Source organism: Hordeum vulgare, chromosome 3H, assembly GCF_904849725.1.
Source record: "Hordeum vulgare subsp. vulgare chromosome 3H, MorexV3_pseudomolecules_assembly, whole genome shotgun sequence".
Taxonomy (NCBI): domain Eukaryota; kingdom Viridiplantae; phylum Streptophyta; class Magnoliopsida; order Poales; family Poaceae; genus Hordeum; species Hordeum vulgare.
In genome coordinates, this window is record NC_058520.1 from 552,555,026 (window position 1) to 552,581,400 (window position 26,375).

The following is a 26,375-nucleotide window of genomic DNA, read 5'->3' on the forward strand; positions in this document are numbered from 1 at the left end:
GATCATATTCAAATTCAACAATATAGTTATCCCCTAGGATATTCTTTTCATGATCCACATGCATGCAAAGTTGACGCTCTTCAAAATTGTGGGATTATCATCAAATAAAGTCATGACTTCTCCAATCCCACTTTCAGTATTGTTGCAAATATCATATTCATCATGAGGTTTGAACAAATTTTCAAGATCATAAGAAAGATCGTCACCCCAATCATGATTATTGCAACAAGTAGTTGACAAAGCAAAACTAGCATCCCCAAGCTTAGGGTTTTGCATAATTTTAGCATGATTATCACTAATAGAATTTATAGTGAAACCATTGCAATCATGCTTTTCATCCAAGGATCCCTCGTGAATCACTTCATGAATTTCTTCCTCACAATTTTCAGATTCACGCATCTTACGCAAAACTCCAAAGAAATAGTCAATTGCCCTCAACTCACTAGCAATTTGTTCCACACGAGTGGGTCTCTTAAAGAGACTAGCAAGTGAATGAGGATCCATATCACTAGATTTTCAGCAAGCGAAGATGCAAGCATATTGAAGGCACATGGCACACAAGCGAACAGAAAGCAAGCGGAAGAAGGGCGAACGGAAAAAAGCAAATGTGAAGTGGGGGAGAGGAAAACGAGAGGCAACTGGTAACAAAAGTAAATGCAGGAGATGAGTTTGTGAGACCTACTTGGATAGATCTTGATTTCTCCTCCCCGGCAACAGCGCCAGAAATGCTTCTGATGTCCGTTATGCTACTGCACAAAATACCTTCCGGTGGCGCCAGAAATGGGCACGTTGACGGCACCAGGAATCCTTCTACGTTGGTATTCCCTCAAAGCGGAGAGGATGAGGTAGCACAGCGGAGGTAAGTATCTCCCTCAGTTTGAGAGCCAAGGTATCAATCCGGCGGAGGAGTATCTCAAGATCCTACACAAACACAAAAACTTGCACCCAACGCTATGAAGGGGTTGTCAATCCCTTATAGATTGTTTGCCAAGTGAGAACTGAAAGCAACAAAGTAACAAAGCAAAGTAAAAGCAGAGTTGTAAACAATGGATGTGAATAGACCCGGGGGCCGTAGTGTTTACTAGTGGCTTCTCTCATGAAAGCAAGTAGACGGTGGGTGAACAAATTATTGTCGAGCAATTGATAGAACTGTGCGGAGTCGTGACGATATCTATGCAATGATTATTTCTATAGGCATCACGTCCGAAACAAGTAGACCGATACTTTCTCCATCTACTACTATTACTCCACACGTCGACCGCTATCCAGCATGCATCTAGTGTATTAAGTCCATAAGAACAGAGTAACGCATTAAGCTAGATGACATGATGTAGAGGGATAATACCAAACCAATGATAAAAACCCCATGTTTTTACCCTTGATGGCAACTGCTTGATGTGTGCCTTGCTGCCCCTACTGTCACTCGGAAAGGTCACCACATGGCAGAACCCAAAACCAAGCACTTCTCCCATTGCAAGAATCATAGATCTAGTTGGCCAAACAAAACCCAAGACTCAGAGAGACTTACAAGGATATCAAATCATGCATAAAAGAAATCAGCAAAGACTCAAATATATATCATAGATAATCTGATCACAAGTCCACAATTCATCGGATCTCGACAAACACACCGCCAAAGAAGATTACATCGGATAGATCTCCATGAAGATCATGGAGAACTTTGTATTGAAGATCCAAGAGAGAGAAGAAGCCATCTAGCTACTACCTACGGACCCGTAGGTCTGAAGTGAACTACTCACGAGTCATTGGAGGGGTGATGATGATGAAGAAGAAGCCCTCCAACTCCAAAGTCCCCTCCGGCAGGGCGCCGGGAAGGGTCTCCAGATGAGATCTCGCGGAAATGGAAGATTGCGGCGGCGGAAAAGTATTTTCGAGGCTCCCCTGATTTTTTGCGGAATATTTGGGAATTTATAGGCCAAAGACCTAGGTCAGGGGGCGGCCAGGGAGGCCACAAGCCTGCCCACCCATGCCTCCCACTGGTGGCGAAGTGGGGGCTTGTGGGCTCCCTGGAGCCCACCTGGCTTGGCCCAAAAGCCCCCTGGACTTCTTCCGTTCGGGAAAAAATCATTTCGGGGTTTTTCTTCCGTTTGGACTCCGTTCCAAAATCACATCTGAAAAGAGTCAAAAACACGAAAAAAACAGGAACTGGCACTTGGCACTGAATTAATAAGTTAGTCCCAAAAAGATAAAAAAAAGGTACATAAAACATACAAGGAAGGCAAGATAACAGCGTGAAAACATAAAAAATTATAGATACGTTTGAGACGTATCAGCTACCTATGGTTTGAGCACCAAAGGTGACTATACGTGATTCCATCACCTTTTGCCTAGCTAAGGGCGTTAAACAAAAGCGCTTGTTGGGAGGCAACCCAACGAATCTATCCTTTTTCTTTCTGTTTTGTGTTTTCCACACTTTCATAATTCTGTTATGATTGTATTTTTTGTGTTTCTTTTTGCGTTTGTGCCAAGCAAAACCGTTATGATTAGTCTTGGGGATGATCGTTTGGTCATGCTGGAAAAAAGACAGAAACTTTCTGCTCACGAAAAGAATTTTCTTTTTTTTTCTGTAAGAGCTTTTGAGTTTATTCTTTTTTCTGCTGATTTCTACGAAAATTCTTCAGACTGTAGTAAGTTTTCAGAAGTTTTGGAGTACAGAGGTATACGAAATATACAGATTGCTACAGACTGGTCTGCTGTTAACAGATTCTGTTTTTGTTGTGTTGGTTGCTTATTTTGATGAAACTATGGATAGTATCGGGGGGTATTAGCCATGGAAGATTGAAAATACAGTAACCCAACATCAGAATAAGTAGAATTTAAGTTTGCTACAGTACCTAAGGAAGTAGTGGTTTGCTTTCTCATATAATGTTATCACGAGTTTCTGTTTAAGTTTCGTGTTGTGAAGTTTTCAAGTTTTGGGTGAAGTTCTTATGGACAAAGAGATAAAGAGTGGCAAGAGCTCAAGCTTGGGGATGCCCAAGGCACCCCAAGAGATTCAAGGATGCCATAAAAGCCTAAGCTTGGGGATGCCCCGGGAAGGCATCCCCTCTCTCGTCTTCAATCCATCGGTAACGTTACTTGGGGCTATATTTTTATTCACCACATGTTATGTGTTTTTGCTTGGAGCGTCTTGTATCGTAGGAGTCTTTTATTTTTGTTGTAACACAACATCCTTGCTGCACACCTAGAGAGAGAGACATGCACACACCGTGATTTTGTCGAGCTTCACTTATATCTTCTGGTACACAATTCAGCTCACATGTGCTTCACTTATATCTTTTAGAGCGCAGCGGTGCGTGGCTTGGTAGTTGATCTATGCTTTGAAAGTAGTCTCAAAAGGGGTAGTTATCCAAAGGGATACGAAAACTTCCACCTTCATGTGCATTGAATAGTTAGAGAAGTTTGATTCATCTCAATTAGTTTTGAGTTGTGGTTGTAATATTGAAGTCATGCTAGTAAGGTGTTGTGGATCTAGAAATACTTGTGTTGAAGTTAGTGATTCCCGTAGCATGCACGTATGGTGAACCGCTATGTGATGAAATCTGAGCATGATTAGTCTATTGATTGTCATCCTCTGCGTGGCGGTCGGGATCGCGCGATGGTTTATACCTACCAACCCTTCCCCTAGGAGTATGTGTTGAATGCTTTGTTTCGATTACTAATAAAACTTCTGCAACAAGTATATGAGTTATTCATGACTAATGTTGAGTCCATGGTTTATATGCACTTTCACCTTCCACCATCACTATCTTCTTAGTGTCGTGCAACTTTCGCCGGTGCACAAAACCCACCATTAGACTCCCTCAAAACAGCCACCATACCTACCTACTATGGCTTTTTCAAAGTCATTCCGAGATATATTACCATGCAACTACCACCATGACATGTGCCACCACATCTACATTGACATTGCATGATCATAAGATACCTAGCATGATGTTTCCATTGATGTCTATGCCATGCTAGATCATTGTCACGGTACATTACCGAAGGCATTCCATATAGAGTCATAGTAGCTCTAAGTTTTGAGTTGAAAGTGTGATGATCATCATTAATGGAGCATTGTCCCATGTGAGGAAATAAAAGAGGCCAAAGAATCCCACCAAAATTTAAAAAAAGAGGCCAAAGAGCCCACCAAAAAAATGAGAGAAAAATAGAGAAGGGACAATGCTACCACTTTTTCCACACTTGTGCATATTAAGCACCATGATCTTCATGATTGAGAGTCTCTCATTTTGTCACCACCATATAGCTAGTGGGAAATTTTCATTATATAACTTGGCTTGTATATTCCAATGATAGGCTTCCTCAAAATTGCCATAGGTCTTCGTGAGCAACAAAGTTGGATGCACACCCACTAGTTTTCTTTAAGAGCTTTCACATACTCGTAGCTCTAGTGCATCATTTGTATGGCAATCCCTACTCATTCACATTGATATCTATTGATGAGCATCTCCATAGCTCATTGATATGCCTAGTTAATGTGACTATCTTCTCTTTTTTGTCTTGCAACCTCCACCACATTCCACACCATCTATAGTGCTATAACCATGGCTCACGCTCATGTATTGCGTGAGAGTTGAAAAGGTTTGTGAAAGTAAAGGTGTGAAACAATTACTTGGCCAATACCGGGGTTGTGCATGATTTAAATTCGTTGTGTAATGATGATAGAGCATAGCCAGACTATATGCTTTTGTAGGGATAACTTTCTTTTGGCCTTGTTATTTTGAAAGTTCATGATTGCCTTGCTAGTTTGCTTGAATTATTATTGTTTCCACGTCAATAGCAAACTATTGTTTTGTATCTAATGGATCTGAACATTCTCGTCACATAAGAGGAGTTACAAAGGACATCTATGCTAGGTAGAATGAAAGCATCAAAAATTCATTCTTTATCACTTCCCTACTCGAGGACGAGCAGGAGTTAAGCTTGGGGATGCTTGATACGTCTCAAACGTATCTATAATTTTTGATGGTTTCACGCTGTTATCTTGTCATCTTTGGATGTTTTATGTATCTTTTATATATTTTCTGGGACTAACTTATTAATTCAGTGCCAAGTGCCAGTTCCTGTTTTTTCTGTGTTTTTGGCTCTTTTCAGATCTGATTTTGGAACGGAGTCCAAACGGAATAAAATCCCTGAAATGATTTTTTTCCCGAACGGAAGTAGACCAAGCCAGGTGGGCTCCAGGGAGCCCACAAGCTCCCACTCCGCCACCAGGGGGAGGCGGCGGTGGCACGGCTTGTGGCCGCCCCCTGACCCAGATTTGGCCTATAAATTCCCAAAAATATAGCAAAAAATCAGGGGAGCCTCGAAAATAGTTTTCCACCGCCACAAGCCTCCGTTTCCACGAGATCTCATCTGGAGACCCTTCCCAGCACCCTGCCGGAGGGGACTTTGGAGTTGGAGGGCTTCTTCATCATCATCATCACCCCTCCAACGATTCGTGAGTAGTTCACTTCAGACCTACGGGTCCGTAGTTAGTAGCTAGATGGCTTCTTCGCTCTCTCGGATCTTCAATACAAAGTTCTCCATGATCTTCATGGAGATCTATCCGATGTAATCTTCTTTGGTGGTGTGTTTGTCGAGATCCGATGAATTGTGGATTTGTGATCAGATTATCTATGATATATATTTGAGTCTTTGCTGATTTCTTATATGCATGATTTGATATCCTTGTAAGTCTCTCCGAGTCTTGGGTTTTGTTTGGCCAACTAGATCTATGATTCTTGCAATGGGAGAAGTGCTTGGTTTTGGGTTCTACCATGTAGTGACCTTCCCAAGTGACAGTAGGGGCAGCAAGGCACACATTAAGTAGTTGCCATCAAGGGTAACAAGATGGGCTCTGTCATTGATATGAGATTGTCCATCTACATCATGTCATCTTGCTTAAGGCGTTACTCTGTTCTTTTGGACTTAATACACTAGATGCATGCTGGATAGCGGTCGACGTGTGGAGTAATAGTAGTAGATGCAGAAAGTATCGGTCTACTTGTTTTGGACGTGATGCCTATAGATATAATCATTGCTATAGATATCGTCACGACTTCGTGCGGTTCTATCAATTGCTCGACAGTAATTTGTTCACCCACCGTCTACTTGCTTTCATGAGGGAAGCCACTAGTCAACACTACGGCCCCCGGGTCTATTCACATCCATCGTTTACACCTCCGCTTTTACTTTGCTTTGTTACTTTGTTGCTTTCAGTTCTCACTTGGCAAACAATCTATAAGGGATTGACAACCCCTTCATAGCATTGAGAGCAAGCTTTTGTGTTTGTGCACGATCTTGTGATACTCCTCCACTGGATTGATACCTTGGTTCTCAAACTGAGGGAAATACTTACCACCGCTGTGCTACATCACCCTTTCCGCTTCGAGGGAACACCAACGCAAGGCTCCAAGGCCACGGGGGAAATCCTGTCCATACTTGCCTAGGAAGTCCCTTAAGGCGTAGCCGCAGCTGAAGGATTCATGGCGCCGTCGACACGACTATTCTTGGCGTCGTTGCAAGGGAAGCACAGCTGAAATCAAGGACCAGTAGTAAAAGACTCGTAGGCAGTGGATCGGTGATGGATGAGTGTGACGGATGTGATTCATCATGTGATAGCTATAACACGGAGAGATATGTAACTAGCTCCCGTTCATCAATCTAATGTAGGCATGTATTCCGTATGTAGTCATACGTGCTTAGGGAAAAGAACTTGCATGACATCTATTGTCCATCCCTTCCGTGGCAGCGGGGTCCTAATGGAAACTACGGGATATTAAGGTTCTCCTTTTAATAAAGAACCGGACCAATGCATTAACATGCGGTGAATACATGAACTCCTCATACTATGGTCATCTCCGGGAGTGGTTCCGGCTATTGTCACTCCGGAGTTGTCGGGTCATAACACATAGTAGGTGACTACAACTTGCAAGATTGGATCTAAAACACACATATATTGGCGACAACATAATAGGTTAAGATCTGAAATCATGGCACTCGGGCCCTAGTGACAAGCATTAAGCATAGCCAAGTAGTAGCAACATCAATCTAGAACATAGTGGATACTAGGGATCAATCCCCGTCAAGAACTAACCCGATTACACGATAGATCTCATCCAACTCATCACCGTCTAGCAAGCCTACAATGAGATTACTCACGAACGATGAATAGCATCATGGAATTGTCGATGGAGAAAGGTTGATGATGACGATGGCGACGATTTCCCCTATCCGGAGCCCGAAACGGACTCCAGATCTGCCCTCTGCATGAAGAACAGGATGTGGCGGCGCCTCCGCATCGGAAAACGCGATGAAACCTTCTCTATGAGTTTTTTCCAGGCTAAACGGAAGATATAGATCTTAGATTTGGGGCGGTGGTGCCACGTGGGCCCCACAAGCCTGCACGGCGCGGCCATAGGGGGTGGCCGCGGCCTGTGGGCTTGTGGCCCAGTGGCACGCCCCCTCAGGTGGATCTTTGCGCAGGTATTTTTCTTTTTATTCCAGAAAAAATCTCCGTAAATTTTCAGGACATTCCGAGAACTTTTATTTCTGGACAAAAACAACACCATGGCAATTCTGCTGAAAACATCGTTAGTCCGGGTTAGTTCCGTTCAAATCATGCAAATTAGAGTCCAAAACAAGGGCAAAAGAGTTCGGAAAAGTAGATACGACGCAGACGTATCACTCCTTGTTGGGTTCGACACTCTTACTTATCGAAAGGACTACGATAGATCCCCTACACTTGTAGGTCATCAGCATGTCACCATAGAAATTATTTGTGTTATCATTTACCTACTCGAGGACGAGTAGGTTTTGTCTGCTGATGTCTATTTTGCACGGGCTTTTACCCAATTTTCCGAAGCCCGAAAAATCCCAAGAAAAATATATAAAAATCAATGCACAAAAAGCTTCACGAAGCACGAAAGGGGGCCAGAGGGGTGCCAGGGGCCGCCCAAGTGACCTGGGGCACGACCCACCCCTAGGCCGCACCACGAGGCCGCCTGGGTGGGTCCCACGCCCTCTGGTGCCCTCCTTTCGCCTATATTTACCCCTTGACGAGGAAAACTCTATACGGGATTGCTACTTCTCAAACAACAGCGCCAGAAATTGACACGTTGACGGAGACTGGGCTTGCGTTGGTTTTTCCCTTGAAGAGGAAAGGGTGATGCAATACAGGACCAGTAAGTATTTCCCTCAGTTTGAGAACCAAGGTATCGATCCACAAGGAGGGTCTCGTCAAGTCCAAAGTACCTGCGCAAACACAAACAAGCTTGCACCCAACGCTTCAAATGGGTTGTCAATCCCTTCAAGATTGTTTGCAAAGTGAGATCTGAAGGCGGAAAGTGCAACGAAGTAAAAAGTGTAAGGCTGAAAATATGGTGTGGAGTAGACCCTGGGGGCCATAGTGTTCACTAGAGGCTTCTCTCAAAATAGTAAATATCACGGTGGGTGAAAAAATTACTGTCGAGCAATTGATAAAACCGCTCAAAGTCATGACGATATCTAAGGCAATGATCATACATATAGGCATCACGTCCGAGACAAGTAGACCGATACTTTCTTCATCTACTACTATTACTTCACACATCGACCGCTATCCAGCATGCATCTAGTGTATTGAGTTCATGACGAACAGAGTAACGCCTTAAGCAAGATGACATGATGTAGAGGGATAATCTCAAACCAATGATGAAAACCCCATCTTTTTACCCTTGATGGCAACAACACGATGCGTGCCTCGCTACCCCTTCTGTCACTGGGTGAGGTCACCGCATGGTATGAACACAAAACCAAGCACTTCTCCCATTGCAAGAATCATAGATCTAGTTGGCCAGACAAAACCCACAACTCGAAGAGAATTACAAGGATATGAAATCATGCATAAGAGAGATCAGAAAAAACTCAAATAAGATTCATAGATAATCTGATCATAAATCCACAATTCCATCGGATCTCGACAAACACACCGCAAAAGAAGATTACATTGGATAGATCTCCACGAAGATCATAGAGAACTTTGTATTGAAGATCCAGGAGAGAGAAGAAGCCATCTAGTTACTAGCTATGGACCCGTAGGTCTATGGTGAACTACTCACGCATCATCGGAGAGGTCATGGTGTTGATGAAGAAGCCCTTCGTATCCGAATCTCCCCTCCGGTAGGGCACCAGAACGTGCCCCAGATGGGATCTTGTGGAGACAGAAGCTTGCGGCGGCGGAAAAGTAATTTCGATGATCTCCTGATTTTTTGGGATTTTTAGGGAATTTATAGGCGCAACCCCTAGGACAGAGGGCGCCCAGGGGGGCCACAAGCCTGTGGGTCGTGGCCTCCCCCCTGGCCGCGGGGTGGGGGCTTGTGGGCCCCTGAGGCTCCCCTGCCTTAGTTCTCAAGCTTCCCGATCTTCTTCCGTTTTGGAAAAAATCTTTTCGGGGATTTTCTTCCGTTTGGACTCCGTTTCAAAATCTCCTTTGAAAGGGGTCAAAAACATGGAAAAAACAGGAACTGGCACTTGGCACTGAGTTAATAAGTTAGTCCCAAAAAATATATAAAAGGCATGCATAACATCCAAAGTTTGACAAGATAATAGCATGAAACCATCAAAAATTATAGATACATTGGAGACGTATCAGGGATCCAGAATCGTGAATGTCTCCATCGTTCCGCCGCCGCAGCGCTTCCAATATCGGGAGCGTCAGGAGACCTCTTCCCGGCACCCTGCCGGAGGGAGGATCGACCTCCGGGAGCTTCTCCACCGCCATGGACGCTTCCCGGACCTGCCGTGAGTAGTCCTCCTTGGACCATGGGTCCATGACCAGTAGCTATGTGATGTCTTCTCTCCAATTTTGTGCTTCAATGGTTAGTCCTTGTGAGCTGCCCTATATGATCAAGGCATCTATGTAATTCTCTTGCTATTGCTATGCTCGGTTTGTTGGGATCCGATGGATTATGAGATTATGTTCAGATTGTTATGAGTTATATATTTTATTATCCTTGTATATTATGTTCCTTAGTGATTCATGCATGTTCTCCGTTGCTATTTATTGCTTTGGCCGAGTAGTAGATTGTAACTCCAAGAGGGAGTGTTATGCATGATTGTGGGTTCATGCCCCTCGATGTCTAGCTTGAGTGACAAAAACATGAGACTAGGGGATGTGATGTTGCCACCAGGGAGAAAACAACGGTGCTTGTGACCACAGTTGCAAGGATTGTTTACCTTACGCATAGTTCGTTAATGCAGTTGTCTGTTGCTTTGAGTTTACACTTTGGGTGGGGCTCGCAACTTAATACCGGCGAGATGTTCTGGATAGATATCTCAAGGTGGATGATTAGTAAGTAGATGCTGATGAATATACGGTCTACTTGTCTTGGCGTACTCCCCGTTACTATTGAACCTCGAACTATCAAGTAGCATAATTAGCATTGAGGTGCGTTCATAATTATGTCAATTGCCCAACTGTAATTTGTTTACCCAAGCATACTTGTTTATCGTCTTTTGGGAGAGAGACATCACTAGTGAACATCATGTGACTCCGGTCCATATCACCATCATTGTTTACGCCTCCATCATTTACCGTTTTCATTTACTTTTCCGTTGCAATTACTATTACCTTTCCTACTTGTGTCTTGATCCTTCGCAAACTACAAGTCCGGAGGGATTGACAACCTCTCTGTACTCGTTGGGAGCAAAGTTATTTGTTGTGTGTGCAGGTCCATGTCTTCTGCTAGCGCCAGGGTGGGAGACACCTACTTCTTGAGCTTAGGAGTCCTCCTGGTTCGATAAACCTTAGAGTCTCTGAGTAAGGGAAAACTTGCTGCTGACTACATCTCAACCTTCCACTTGGAGTAACCAACGAGGTGCGAGAAGTATATACATCATCTCGTCATCACTCACCAAGGCCACCATGTATCCCGAAGTTCACACCCTTGTGGATGCTAATCTCCGTTTGGAGCGGTGTGAAGGCACAATGCTCCCCAAGATGCCACTAAGGCCATCGCAATCTCCTCATGCCCTCACACAATGCAATATGCCGTCATTCCACTAAGGGACCCTTGAGGGCGGTCACCGAACCCGTACAAATGGCAACCCTTGTGGGCGGTCACCGTACCCGTACAAATTGCTCGGGGCGATCTCCACAACCTAATTGGAGACCTCAACGCTTGCCCGGAGTTTTACACCACAATGATTGAGCTCCGAGGCACCACCAAGCGTCTAGGACGCCAAAGCACCCAAGAAGAACAAGTTCTAAGGTACCAAGCACCCAAGAGTGATAAGCTTCTCAAACTTCCCTTTCACATATCACCATGGAGAACTCAAAACCCATGCACCAAATGCAATGGCAAGGGCACACAGAGTGCCCAAGTCCTTCTCTCCCAGATCCCTCCACAACAACTAATGCTATGTAAGAAAATAGAGGAATAACGAAGAAGAACATGAAGAACTCCAAGATCTAGGTTCAAGGGGTTCCCCTCACATAGAGTTGAAAGTGATCGGTATAAATGTGGATCTAGATCTCCTCTCTCTTTCCCTCAAGAACTAGCAAGAATCATTGGAGGGATTTAGAGTTAGCAAGCTTGAAGAGGGTCAACAATGGGGGGGGGAATACAAGCACAAGAGTTGGGGAGCTATGGGGAAGAAGACCTCCCTTTATAGTGCTCCCCAAATCCAACCATTATGTGCATTGGTCGTGCACAAGTGATACTACCGCTGGGCTGAGTGGTACTTCCGCTGAACCAATAGTTTTATCAATATGTTGCGAATAGATCCACGGGCCATAGTTTTCCCTAATGGCATCTCTCATGAAAAATAGCATACAGAGGGTAAACAAATTTATGGTGGGCAATTGACAGAAAAGCAGATAGTTATGCGATATTCATGGCAATCATCATGTGTATATAGACATCACGTCCATAAACAAATAGTCCGACTCCTGCCTGGACCTATTACTATTACTCCACTCATCGATCGCTATCTAGCATGCATCTAGAGTATTAAGTAAAGTACAGTAATGCATGGAGAACAATGACATGATGTAGACAAAGTAAACTCAAGCAATATGAATAAACCCCACCGTTTTATCCTTAGTAGTAGCAAGACAAAGACACATCTTGTCCCCTTCTATCATTGTGATATAGTAATTTGCTAGGTTGAACCTACCACAACACACCTCTCTCACCGAAGAAATATCGATCTAGTTGGCCAAACTATTTCAATAGATCGGAGAGAATTACAAAGCTATCATAATCATGCACATAAGAATCATATTAGTATTTAGAGGAGACTCAAATATTTATCATGAATAATCTGAACAAAAACCCACAATTCATTGGATCCCAACAAACGCGCCGCATAAAAGGAATTACATCATGTGGATCAAAGTGAATATGCGATGATCATTGTATTGAATATCGGAGAGAGAGAGAGAGAGAGAGAGAGAGAGAGAGAGAGATTGCCATCTAGGTACTGGCTATGGACCTGTAGGTTTGTGGTGAACTACTCACACATCACCGTGAGAGCAGCAAGGTTGATGAAGAGGCCCTCCATGATTGACACCCCCTCTGGCAGGGTGCCGGAATGGAGCTCCAGATGGCCTCCCATCGAAACATAGACTTGCGGTGGCATAAAAAATGTTTCGGGACTCTCTCTCATTTTTCTTGGGTAGATGAGAATTTATAAGCTAGAGAATGGAGCCGGGAGGGCCACGAGGGAGGCACAAGCCATCAGGGCGCCCCTCGACCGTGTCCTATTGGCTTGTGGGCCCCTCGTGCAGCCTCTAGCCTTCTTCCGATACTCCTCGGTCATCTTCTGGTCTAGAAAAAAATCACCAAAAAAATTCAGGGTAATTGGGGTTCATTTGGTATGGAAAATGTGAAAAGTAAAAAATATGGAGAAAATAGCAAGTGGCACCGGGCACTGGGTCAATAGGTTAGTGCTCAAAAACAATATAATTTGGTAAATAAATACCACAAAAGTATTCTAGAATGATAATATTTATGCATTGGACAATCAAAAATTATTGATACGTTGGAGATGTATGAAGCATCCCCAAGCTTAATTCTCGCTCGTCCTCAAGTAGGTAAATTATTTAAACAGATTTTTTTGATGTGACCTGCTATCCATGATGTAACCTTATGCATGTATGCTCATTGAGAAACGATGAATTAACAAATATTAACACAACAATACTTATAGGTATAAGCATCAAAATCATCAAACTTTCAAAGTATACGACCCTGAAAAATTGTTTTACCCCTATCCGTCTTTATTATATTAGCAAGGCATGGCTCCATCTTCACCATGTTAATACAAATGTCAAGCACCATGGTGTCCAAGTCAGGCAATTGGATCGTACTTTTTCAATATGCATCAACTTTTTATTCTTCACGCAATACATGAAAGTGAACCATTGGACATAGCATAAAGGTGGAATAGAATATGATGGTAGGTTTCAAAGGGGTAAAAGTGGAGAAGATAGTCTCACATCAACTAGGCGTACCAACGGGCTATGGAGATGCCCGTCGATAGATACCGATGGAAGGAGTAGGGATTGCCATGCAAATGATGCACAAAAGCTATAAGTGTATGAAATCTCCAATGAAGCTAAGTGGGGTGTGCATCCAACTTGCTTGTTCATGAAGAACTCTGGCATTTGAGGAAGCTCATCATTGGAATATACAAGCCAAGTTTATAAAAAAGTGATTCCCACTAGCATATGAATGATATAACATAAGACTCTCTATATGGAGAACAAGGTGCCACTTTTGAGGCACAAGTGTGGTAAAGGATAGTAGCAAAGTCCCTTCTCTCTTTTTATCTCATTCATTTTTTATGGTGGACTCATTTGGCCTCCCCCATTTTCATTTCCTCACTGGGACAATGCTCTAATAATGATGATCATCACACTTTTATTTACTTACAACTCAATATGAAAACAATTAGGATGATATGATTATGTATCAATGCCTCTTGCAGTGTACTAGGATGTGCAAAGATCTAGCATGACATGTATCAAAATATGATGAACGGTGGCTTTGCCACAAATACTATGTCAGCTCTATATGATCATGCAAATCATTATGATGATGAATGAACTAGTCATGTGAAGTGACGGTGGCATTTGCATGGCAATATATATCTCATAATTGATATGTAAATGCCATGATAGGTAGATATGGTGGATGTTTTGAGGAGAATATAAAAAAGGTTTATGTGCAACCGAGCGTGTCATGTCATGGGGTTCGGATGCACCGACGAAAGTTGCACCGATCCTTAAGGCGAGAACAGGCGATTGACGGTACCGAAGAGGCTAGTAAATATGAGGAGGTGAGATTGCGTATGTAGATGGTGTCACATTAGTCATGAAGAACTCATGTACTTATTGCAAAGTTTTATTAGTTTTTATCACAAATCAATGTACTACTCGCATGCACAGAGGGAGAGGGTTGGTAGGAATTAACCATCACGCGACTCCGACTCAGAACAACACTAGGATTTCAACGAGGAATAGAAATAGTCACACATCATCACCATACCCTTTTAATTTTTTAGATGAACAAGAATTGTAACATCTCTTAATATCGACACCTCTCTGAATTAATAATAATTCACTCACACTTTTTTCATATCACCACATCAATATCATTAACCAACAATTTCTCTATATGTGTTACATGATGGTTTTAATTATCACTCATTGAAGACCCATTATTTTTGGTCTAGTCTTATGCACCATGAAAATTACCATCAATATTTTTCCAGCTCTAAAACAAATATAACTGAATAATGAGAGCATAATATTTCTATAAAATCTACACGCCACCGTGCTCAAAAAGATATAAGTGAAGTACTAGAGCAACTACTAAGCTCAAAAGATATAAGTGAAGCACATAGAGTATTCTAACAAATTGTGATGATGTGCTATCTATATAAAATAGGTGTGCTAAGCAAACAATAATGTTGTCAAACTGAAAGTAAAAGCAAACAAAAGCAAACAACGCTCCAAGCAAAACTCATATCATGTGATGAATAAAATATAGCTCCAAGTGGCATACCAATGGGTTGATATGAAAAGAGGGGATGCCTTCTAGGGCATCCCCAAGCTTAGACGCTTGAGTCTTCCTATAGTATTACCTTTGGGTGCCTTGGGAATCCCAAGCTTAGGCTTTTGCTGCTCTTCAATCCTTTGTCCATCGGGATAATACCCAAAACTTGAAAACTTCAATCACATAAAACTCAACAAAACTTTGTGACATCCGTTAGTATAAGCAACGTATCAAATACTTTCAGATGTTGTTATAAGTTGATTATTATTTTATTTTATCATAGGTTACTGTATCCTTATACCCCCCGGTACAATCCATAGTATCATCAAAACAAGCAAACTACGCAAATAAAAAACAGAATCTGACTGAAACAGAATAGTATGTTCTAATATGTAATGAACCTATACTTATGTAACTAAAAAATTCTGAAAAAATAGAAGAACATGAGGAATTTGTATATCAATAATTTGAAAAAAAATCATCTTAAAAATACGTGGTAGAAGTGCTTAGTTTTAGGTTCAATCTTGCGGTGTCCTCACCAGTGACATAGTAGGGGTAGCGAGGCACGTATTGTATTGTTGTCATCGAGGATAAAAAGATGTGGTTTTCATCATATTGCTTCAGTTTATCCCTCTACATCATGCCATCTTACTTAATGCATCACTCTGTGTTGGAAATATGCCCTAGAGGCAATAATAAATTAGTTATTATTATATTTCCTTCTTCATAATAATCGTTTATTATCCATGCTAGAATTGTATTGATTGGAAACTCAAATACATGTGTGGATACATAAACAACACACTGTCCCTAGTGAGCCACTAGTTGACTAGTTCGTTGATCAGAGATGGTCAAGGTTTCCTGGCCATAGGCAAGTGTTGTCACTTGATAACGGATCACATCATTAGGAGAATCATGTGATGGACAAGACCCAAACTATGAACGTAGCATATTGATTGTGTCGTTTTATTGCTATTGTTTTTTGCGTGTCAAGTATTTGTTCCTCTGACCATGAGATCATATAACTCACTGGACTCGGAGGAATACCTTGTGTGCATCAAACGTCGCAACGTAACTGGTTGACTATAAAGGTGCTCTACAGGTATCTCCGAAGGTGTCCGTTGAGTTAGTATGGATCAAGACTGGAATTTGTCACTCCGTGTGACGGAGAGGTATCTTGGGGCCCACTCGATAATACAACATCACACACAAGCCTTGCAAGCAATGTGACTAAGTGTAAGTCATAGGATCTTGTACTACAGAACGGGCAAAGAGACTTGCCGCTAACGAGATTGAAATAGGTATGCGGATACCGATGATCAAATCTCGGGCAAGTAACATACCGAAGGACAAAGGGAATGACATACGGGATTATATGAATCCTTGACACTGAGATTCAACCGATAAGATCTTTGGAGAATATGTAGGATCCAATATGGGCATCCAGGTCCCGCTATTGGATATTGACCGAGGAGTGTCTCGGGTCATGTCTACATAGTTCTCGAACCCACAGGGTCTTCGCACTTAAGATTCGGTGACGTTTCGGTATAGTTGAGTTATAGGTGTTGGTAACCAAAAGTTGTTCGGAGTCCTAGATGAGATCCAGGACATCACGAGGAGCTCCGGAATGGTCCGGAGGTAAAGATTGATATATAGGGAGTCCTGTTTTGGTCACTGGAAAAGTTTCGGGCTCATCGGTAGTGTATCGTGGAGTGCCGGGAGGGGTGCCGGGAACCATCGGAGGGGTGTCACGCCCCAAGGGGTCTCATGGGCTATGGGAAGAGATAAACTAGCCCCTAGTGGGCTGGAATAATTTCCCACTAAGGCCCATAAGGTTTGAGAAGGAAAAACACAAGGTGGAAAGAGTTTCCAAGTGGGAAGCTGGAATCCTACTCCAAGTAGGATTGGAGTAGGACTCCTCACCTCCAGTTTCGGCCAAACCTTGAGGGTTTGAGGCTGCCTCCTCCCCTCCTTCCCTCCTATATATACTAGAGGTACTGAGGGTTTTTGAGACACAACTTTGCCACGTGCTGCTCGACCCTATACCACGCAGTTTTTCCTCTAGATTGTATTTCTGCGGAGCTTAGGCGAAGCCGTGCCGGAGTAGAACATCACCACCACTGGCGCGCTATCATGCTGCCGGAGAACTCTTCTACCTCTCCGCCCCTCTTGCTGGATCAAGAAGGTGGAGATCGTCATCGAGTTGTACGTGTGTTGAACGCGGAGGTGCCATCCGTTCGGCACTAGATCGGGAAGGATCATGACGAAGTTCGAGGGATGCATCGTGATGAAGTTCGCGGGACGGATCGTGATGAAGTTCGCGGGATGGATCATGATGGGATAGTACGACTATGACAATCTGAATCGTGGAAACGTTCCACTACATCAACCGCGTTATATACGCTTCCGCTTAGCGATCTACAAGGGTACGTAGATCCAATCTCCCTCTCGTAGATGATCATCACCATGATAGGTCTTCAAGCGCGTAGGAAATTTTTTGTTTCCCATGCGAAGTTCCCCAACACTGGCATCATGGGCTAGGTTCATGCGTAGATGTTATATCGAGTAGAACACAAAAGGTTTTGTGGACGGTGATGTTCGATTTTCTGCCCTCCTTAGTCTTTTCTCGATTCAGCGGTATTGTTGGCTTGAAGCGGCCCAGACCGACATTATTCGTACGCTTACGAAAGACTGGTTTCACCGATTGACATGCAACCTCGTTTCATAAAGATGACTGGTGGGTGTCGATTTCTTCAACTTTAGTTGAATTGGTTTTGACCGAGGCAGTCCTTGTAGAGGTTAAATAGAAATTTGCACATCTCCGTTGTGGTTTTTTCGTAATTAAGATGCGATCATACTAGATACCCATAGCAGCCACGTAAAACATGCAACAACAAATTAGAGGACGTCTAACTTGTTTTTGCACGGTATGCTTGTGATATGATATGGCCAATGATGTGATGTGATATATTGGATGTATGAGATGATCATCTTGTAATAGTTAATATCGACTTGCACGTCGATGGTACGGCAACCGGCCGGAGCCATAGGGTTGTCTTTAAACTAACGTTTGTGTTTCCAGATGCGTTTACTATATTGCTAGGATGTAGCTTTAGTAGTAATAGCATAAGTAGCACGACAACCCCTATGGAGACACATTGATGGAGATCATGGTGTGGAGCCGGTGACAAGAAGATCATGCCGGTGCTTTGGTGATGGAGATCAAGAAGCACATGATGATGGCCATATCATGTCACTTATGAATTGCATGTGGTGTTAATCCTTTTATGCACCTTATTTCACTTAGAACGATGGTAGCATTATGAGGTGATCTCTCACTAAAATTTCAAGACGAAATTGTGTTCTCCCTGACTGTGCACCGTTGCGACAGTTCGTCGTTTCGAGACACCACGTGATGATCGGGTGTGATAGACTCAACGTTCACATACAACGGGTGCAAAACAGTTGCACACGCGGAACACTCGGGTTAAGCTTGACGAGCCTAGCATGTGCAGACATGGCCTCGGAACACATGAGACCGAAAGGTCGAGCATGAATCGTATAGTTGATATGATTAGCATAGAGATGCTTACCACTCAAATGATGATCGGACTTGAGTTAGTGGATTTGGATCATGTACCACTCAAATGACTAGAGAGATGTACTTTTTGAGTGGGAGTTCTTAAGTAATATGATCAATTCAACTAATTATCATGAACATAGTCTAATGGTCTTTGCGAATTATGATGTAGCTTGCGCTATAGCTCTACTGTTTTTATATGTTCCTAGAGAAAATTTAGTTGAAAGTTGATAGTAGCAACTTTGTGGACTGATTCCATGAAACTGAGGATTGTCCTCGTTGCTGCGCAGAAGGCTTATGTCCTTAATGCGCCACTCGGTGTGTTGCACCTCGAGCGTCGTCTGTGGATGTTGTGAACATCTGACATACACGTTTTTTATGACTACGTGATAGTTCAGTGAATAATACTTAATGGCTTAGAAGCAAGGCGCGAAGACATTTTGAAACGTCAGGGAACATAAGAGATGTTCTAGGAGATGAAATTGAGATTTCATGCTTGTGCCTTTGTTGAGAGGTTGAGACCTCGGACAAGATTCTTTGTCTACAAAGTAAAGGAGAAAATCTCAATCGTTGAGCATGTTCTCAGATTGTCTGAATACAACAATCTCTTGAATCAAGTGGGAGTTAATCTTCCAGATGAGATAGTGATGGTTCTCCAAAGTCACTGCCGCTAAGCTGCTAGAACTTCGTGATGAACTATAACATATCAAGGATAGATATGATGATCCTTGAGCGATTCGCAATGTTTGACACTGCGAAAGTAGAAATAAAGAAGGAGCATCAATTGTTGATGGTTAGTAAAACCACTAGTTTCAAGTAGGGCAAGGGCTAGAAGGGATACTTCATGAAACGGCAAACCAGTTGCTGCTCCAATGAACAAACCCAAGATTGAACCCAAACCCGAGACTAAGTGCTTCTGTTATGAGGGGAACAGTCACTGAGGTGGAGCTACCCTAGATACTTGGTAGATAAGAAGGCTGGCAAAGTCGACAGAAGTATATTTGATATACATGATATTGATGTGTACTTTACTAGTACTCCTAGTAGCACGAGGGTATTGGATACTGGTTCGGTTGCTAAGTGATTAGTAACTCGAAATGAAAGCTACGGTATATACGGAGACAAGCTAAAGGCGAGGTGACGATATGTGTTGGAAGTGTTTCCAAGGTTGATGTGATCAAACATCGCACGCTCCCTCTATCATCGGGATTGGTGGTAAAACCTAAATAATTGTTATTTGGTGTTTGCGTTGAGCATGAACATGATTGGATCGTGTTTATTGCAATACGATTATTCATTTAAAGAGAATAATAGTTATTCTATTTGCTTGAATAATGACCTTCAATGGTTTACTGAATCTCGATCGTAGTGTTACACATGTTCATAATATTGGTGCCAAAAGATACAAAGTAATAATGATAGTACCACTTAGTTGTGGCACTGCCACTTGAGTCATGTTGGTGTAAAATGCATGAAGAAGCTCCATGCTGATGGATCTTTGTACTCACTCATTTTTGAAACGTTTGAGACATGCAAACCATACCTGTTGATATAAATGCATGAAGAAGCTCCATAGAGATGGATCGTTTGGACTCACTTGATTTTGAATCACTTGAGACATGCAAATCATACCACATGAAACAAGAGAGTAACTTGTTGGCAGTAATACATTTTTGATGTGTGCAGTCCAACGAGTGCTGAGGCACGCAGTGGATATCGTTATGTTCTTACTTCGCTGACAATTTAAGTAGATACATGACTATTTACTTGATTAACCACAAGTCTGAAATGTCAAAAAAGTTCAAAGCTGTTTTAGAGTGAAGATCGTCGTGACAAGAGGATAAACTGTCTACGATATGATCATAGAGATGAATATCTGAGTTGAGAGTTTTTGGTACATAGTTGAGACAGTGTGGAAATTGTTTCACAGTTTATGCCACCTAGAACACCATAGTGTGATGGTGTGTCCGAACGTCATAGCCACGCCCTATTTTGATATGGTGCAGACTACGATGTCCCTTATCAAATTACCACTATCGTTTATGGGTTATGCATTAGACACAACAGCATTCACTATAAATAGGGCACCGCGTATTTCCGTTGAGATGACACAGTATAGACTACGGTTTGGAGAAACCTAACTGTCGTTTCTTGAAAGTTTGGGGTTGCGACGCTTATGTGAAAAAGTTTCAGTCTAATAAGCTCGAACCCAAAGTGGATAAATGCATCTTCATAGGATATCCAAAATAGTTGGATACATCTCCTATCTCAGATCCGGAAGCAAAGTGTTTGTTTCTAGAAACAGGTCCTTTCTCGAGGAAAGGTTTCTCTCGAAAGAATTGAGTGGGAGGGTGGTGAAACTTGATTAGGTTAGTGAACCGTCACTTCAACCAGTGTGTAGCAGGGCGCATGAAGATGTTCGTGTGGCGCCTGCACCAATTGAAGTGGAAGCTGATGATGGTGATCAATAGCGCTTTGGATCAAGTTACTACAAACCTCGTAGGTCTACAAAGGTCGCATACTACTACAGAGTGGTACGGTAACCCTGTCTTGGAGGTCATGTTGTCGAACAACAATGAACCCACGAGCTATGGAGAAGCGATGGTGGGCCCGGATTTCGACAAATGGCTGGAGGCCATAAAATCCGAGAGAGGATCCACGTACGAAGACAAAGTGTAGACTTTGGAAGAACTACTTGATGGAAGTAAGACTATTAAGTAAAGATGGATCTTTAAAAGAAGACAGACGATGATGGTGACTATAAACCATTAAGAAAAGCTCGACTTGTCGCAAAGATGTTGTCGACAAGATCGAAGAGTTGACTATGATGAGACTTTCTTACTCATAGTGATGCTAAAAGTCCGTTGGAATTATGTTAGTAGTTGCTGCATTATTTATGAAATATTGCACATGGGATGTCAAAACATTGTTTCCTCGACAGTTTCCTTGAGGAAAGGTTGTATGTGATACAACCAGAAGATTTTGTCGATCCTAAGGATACTAACAAGTATGCAAGCTCCAGCAATCCTTTTATGGACTGGTGCAAGCATATCGGAGTTGGAATATACGCTTTGATGAGATGATCAAAGCTTTTGGGTTTGTACAGGGTTTATGAGAAACTTGTATTTCCAAAGAAGTGAGTGTGAGCACTATAGTATTTCTGGTAAAGTATATGTGGTTGACATATTGTTGATCAGAAGTGATGTAGAATTTCTGTAAAGCATAAAGGTTGTTTGAAAGGGGGTTATCGAAGGAAGACCTGGATAGAGCTACTTGAACATTGAGCGTCAAAGATCTATGGAGATAGATCAAAATGCTAAGCAGAACTTTCAAATGAAATGCATGCCTTGACAAGTTTTTGAAGGAGTTCAAAATAGATCAGCAAAGAAAGAGTTCTTGGCTGTGTTGTAAGGTGTGAATATGAGTAAGACTCAAAAGCCCGACCACGGCAGAAGAAAGAGAAAGGACGAAGGTCGTCCCCTATGCCTTAGCCATAGAATCTACAGTATGCCATGCTGTGTACCGCACCTGATCTGTGCCTTGCCACAAGTCTGTTAAGAGGTACAGAGAGTGATCCAGGATTGAATCACTGAACAACGGTCAAAGTTATCCTTAGTAACTTATAGAGTAGGATTTTTTCACGATTATGGAGGTAGTTGAAGAGTTCGTCATAAAAGGTTACGTTGATGCAAGCTTTGACACTAATCTGAATAACTATGAGTAGTAAAACGGATTCGTATAGTAGAGTAGATATTTGGAGTATTTCCGAATAGCACGTAGTAGCAACATCTGTAAGATGACATAAAGATTTGTAAAGCACACACGGATCTGAAAGATTCAGAATCGTTGACTAAAACCTCTCTCACGAGCAAGACGTGATGAGACCCCAGAACTATATGGGTGTTGGAATCGTTAAAATCACATGGCGATGTGAACTAGATTATTGACTCTAGTGCAAGTGGGAGACTGTTGGAAATATGCCCTAGAGGCAATAATAAATTAGTTATTATTATATTTCCTTGTTCATAATAACCGTTTATTATCCATGCTAGAATTGTATTGATTGGAAACTCAAATATATGTATGGATACATAGACAACACACTGTCCCTAGTGAGCCTCTAGTTGACTAGTTCGTTGATCAAAGATGGCCAAGGTTTCCTGGCCATAGGCAAGTGTTTTCACTTGATAACGGGATCACATCATTAGGAGAATCATGTGATGGACAAGACCCAAACTATGAAGGTAGCATATTGATCGTGTCGTTTTCTTGCTATTGTTTTCTGCGTGTCAAGTATTTGTTCCTATGACCATGAGATCATATAATTCACTCGCACCGGAGGAATACCTTGTGTGTGCATCAAACGTCGCAAGGTAACTGGGTGACTATAAAGGTGCTCTACAGGTATCTCCGAAGGTGTCCGTTGAGTTAGTATGGATCAAGACTGGAATTTGTCACTCCGTGTGATGGAGAGGTATCTCGGGGCCCACTCGGTAATACAACATCACACACAAACCTTGCAAGCAAAGTGACTAAGTGTAAGTCACGGGATCTTGTATTACGGAACGAGTAAAGAGACTTGCCGGTAACGATATTGAAAGAGGTATGCGGATACCGACGATAAAATCTCGGGCAAGTAACAAACCGAAGGACAAAGGGAATGTCATACGAGATTATATGAATCCTGGACACTGAGGTTCAACCGATAAGATCTTCGGAGAATATGTAGGATCCAATATGGGCATCCAAGTCCCACTATTGGATATTGACCGAGGAGTGTCTCGGGTCATGTCTACATAGTTCTCGAATCCGCCGGGTCTGCACACTTAAGGTTCGGTGATAAGTTGTTCAGAGTCCCAGATGAGATCCAGGACGTGATGAGGAGCTCCGGAATTATACGGAGGTAAATAATGATATATAGGAAGTCCTGTTTTGGTCACCGGAAAAGTTTCGGGCTCATCGGTAGTGTACCGTGGAGTGCCGGGAGGGGTGCCGGGAACCATCGGAGGGGTGTCACGCCCCAAGGGGTCTCATGGGCCATGGGAAGAGATAAACCAGCCCCTAGTGGGCTGGAATAAGTTCCCACTAAGGTCCATAAGGTTTGAGAAGGAAAAAACACAAGGTGGAAAGAGTTTCCAAGTGGGAAGGAGGAATCCTACTCCAAGTAGGATTGGAGTAGGACTCCTCCACCTCCAATTTCGGCCAAACCTCGAGGGTTTGAGGCTGCCTCGTCCCCTCCTTCCCTCCTATATATACTAGAGGTATTGAGGGTTTTTGAGACACAACTTTGCCACGTGCTGCTCGACTCTATACCACGCAGTTTTTCCTCTAGATTGTATTTCTGCGGAGCTTAGGCGAAGCACTGCCGGAGTAGATCATCACCACCAGTGGCGCGGCGTCACGCTGCCGGAGAACTCTTCTACCTCTCCGCCCCTCTTGCTGGATCAAGAAGGTGGATATCGTCATCGAGTTGTACGTGTGCTGAACGCGGAGGTGTCGTTCGTTCGGCACTAGATCGGGAAGGATCGTGATGAAGTTCGCGGGACAGATCGTGATGAAGTTCGCGGGATGGATCGTGATGAGATAGTATGACTACGGCGATCTGAATCGCAGAAATGTTCCACTACATCAACCTCGTTATATACGCTTCCGCTTAGCGATCTAAAAGGGTACGTAGATTCAATCTCCCTCTCGTAGATGATCATCACCATGATAGGTCTTCGTGCGCGTAGGAAATTTTTTGTTTCCCATGCGAAGTTCCCCAACACTTTGTTCTGCATGAATTTAATACTCTAGATGCAGGCAGGAGTCGGTCGATGTGTGGAGTAATAGTGGTAGATGCAGAATCGTTTCGGTCTACTTGACACGGACGTTATGCCTATATGCATAATCATTGCATAATTATTCGATTTTCTATCAGTTGCTCGACAGTAGTTTGTTCACCCAACGTATTATTTTCCTTTATAAGAGAAGCCTCTAGTGAAACCCATGGCCCCGGGGTCTATTTTCCATATTATATTTTTAGATCTATAAACCAAAAATACCAAAAATATATTCCTACAATTTATTTACTTTTGTTTCCGCAATATTTTATATCCATCTCTATTAGATCTCATCCTTGCAAATAACTCTCAAGGGATTGACAACCCCTTTATAGCGTTCGGTGCAAGTGTTTGATTATTTGTGTAGGTACCACTATTGGAGCCTTGCTTGTTCCTCCTAATGGATTGATATCTTGATTCTCAACAAACCGAGGGAAATACTTATCTACTTTGCTGCATCACCCTTCCTCTTCAAGGGAAAACCAACGCAAGCTCAAGAGGTAGCAAGAAGGATTTCTGGCGCCGTTGTCGGGGAGGATACATTGCAAGATCACACCTACCAAGTACCCATCACAAACTCATCTCTTGCATTTACTTTATTTGCCATTTTCCTCTCCACCACTTCTAAAACGATTTTCCGAAAATACCAAAAAAGATTTGCCTTTTTATTCACCATTTTTGTGTTCATCTTTTTGTTTGCTTGCTTGTGTGTTAGATACCTTGCTTTGTCACGATGGATCAAGAGAATACCAAGTTATATGACTTTTCCACTACTAATAATAATGATTTTATTAGTACTCCGATTGCTCCCGCCACTAGTGCGGAATCTTGTGAAATTAATGCCGCTTTGCTCAATCTTGTTATGAAAGAACAATTTTATGGCCTTCCTAGTGAAGATGTTGCATCCCATCTACATACTTTCATTGAGTTGTGTGATATGCAAAAGAAAAAAGATGTGGATAATGAAAATTTTAAATTAAATCTATTTCTTTTCTCATTACGAGATCGTGCCAAAACTTAGTTTTCATCTTTACCTCAAAATAGTATTGATTCATGGAATAAGTGTAAAGATGCTTTTATTTCCAAGTACTTTCCACCCGCTAAGATTATCTCCCTTAGGAACGATATAATGAATTTTAAGCAGAGCATGTTGCACAATCTTGGGAGAGGATGAAACTAATTATTAGGAATTGCCCCGCACATGGTTTGAACTTATGTATGATTATACAATTTTTTTATGCGGGATTGAATTTAGCTTCTAGAAATCTTTTAGATTCCGCCGCGGGTGGCACCTTTATGGAAATCACATTAGGAGGAGCTACTAAACTCCTAGATAATATTGGCAAATTACTCTCAATGGCATACCGAAAGATCTCCTACTAGTAAAAAAGTGCATGCTATCGAAGAAATAAATACTTTGAGTGGAAAGATGGATGAATTAATGAAATTGTTTGCTAGTAAGAGTGCTCCTATTGATCCCAATGATATGCCTTTGTATTCTATGATTGGAAATAATAATGAATCTATGGATGTGAATTTTGTTGGTGGGAACAATTTTGGCAATAACGCGTATAGAGGTAATTTAAATCCTAGGCCGTTTCCTAGTAATTCCTCTAATAATTATGGTAATTCCTACAACAATTATTATGGAAATTATAATAATATGCCCTCTAATCTTGAGAATAATATTAAAGAATTCATTAGCTCTGAAAAAGGTTTAAATGCTATGAGTGAAGAAAAATTGCTCAAGATTGACGATTCGGGTAGGAACGTTGATAGAATTTCTCTTGAGATTGATTCTTTGAAAATTAGATTTATTCCACCCAAGAATGATATTAATGAGTCTTTAAAAGCTATGAGAATTTCTATTGATGAGTGTAAGGAAAGAACCGCTAGAATACGTGCTAAGCGTTAATGGCTTGA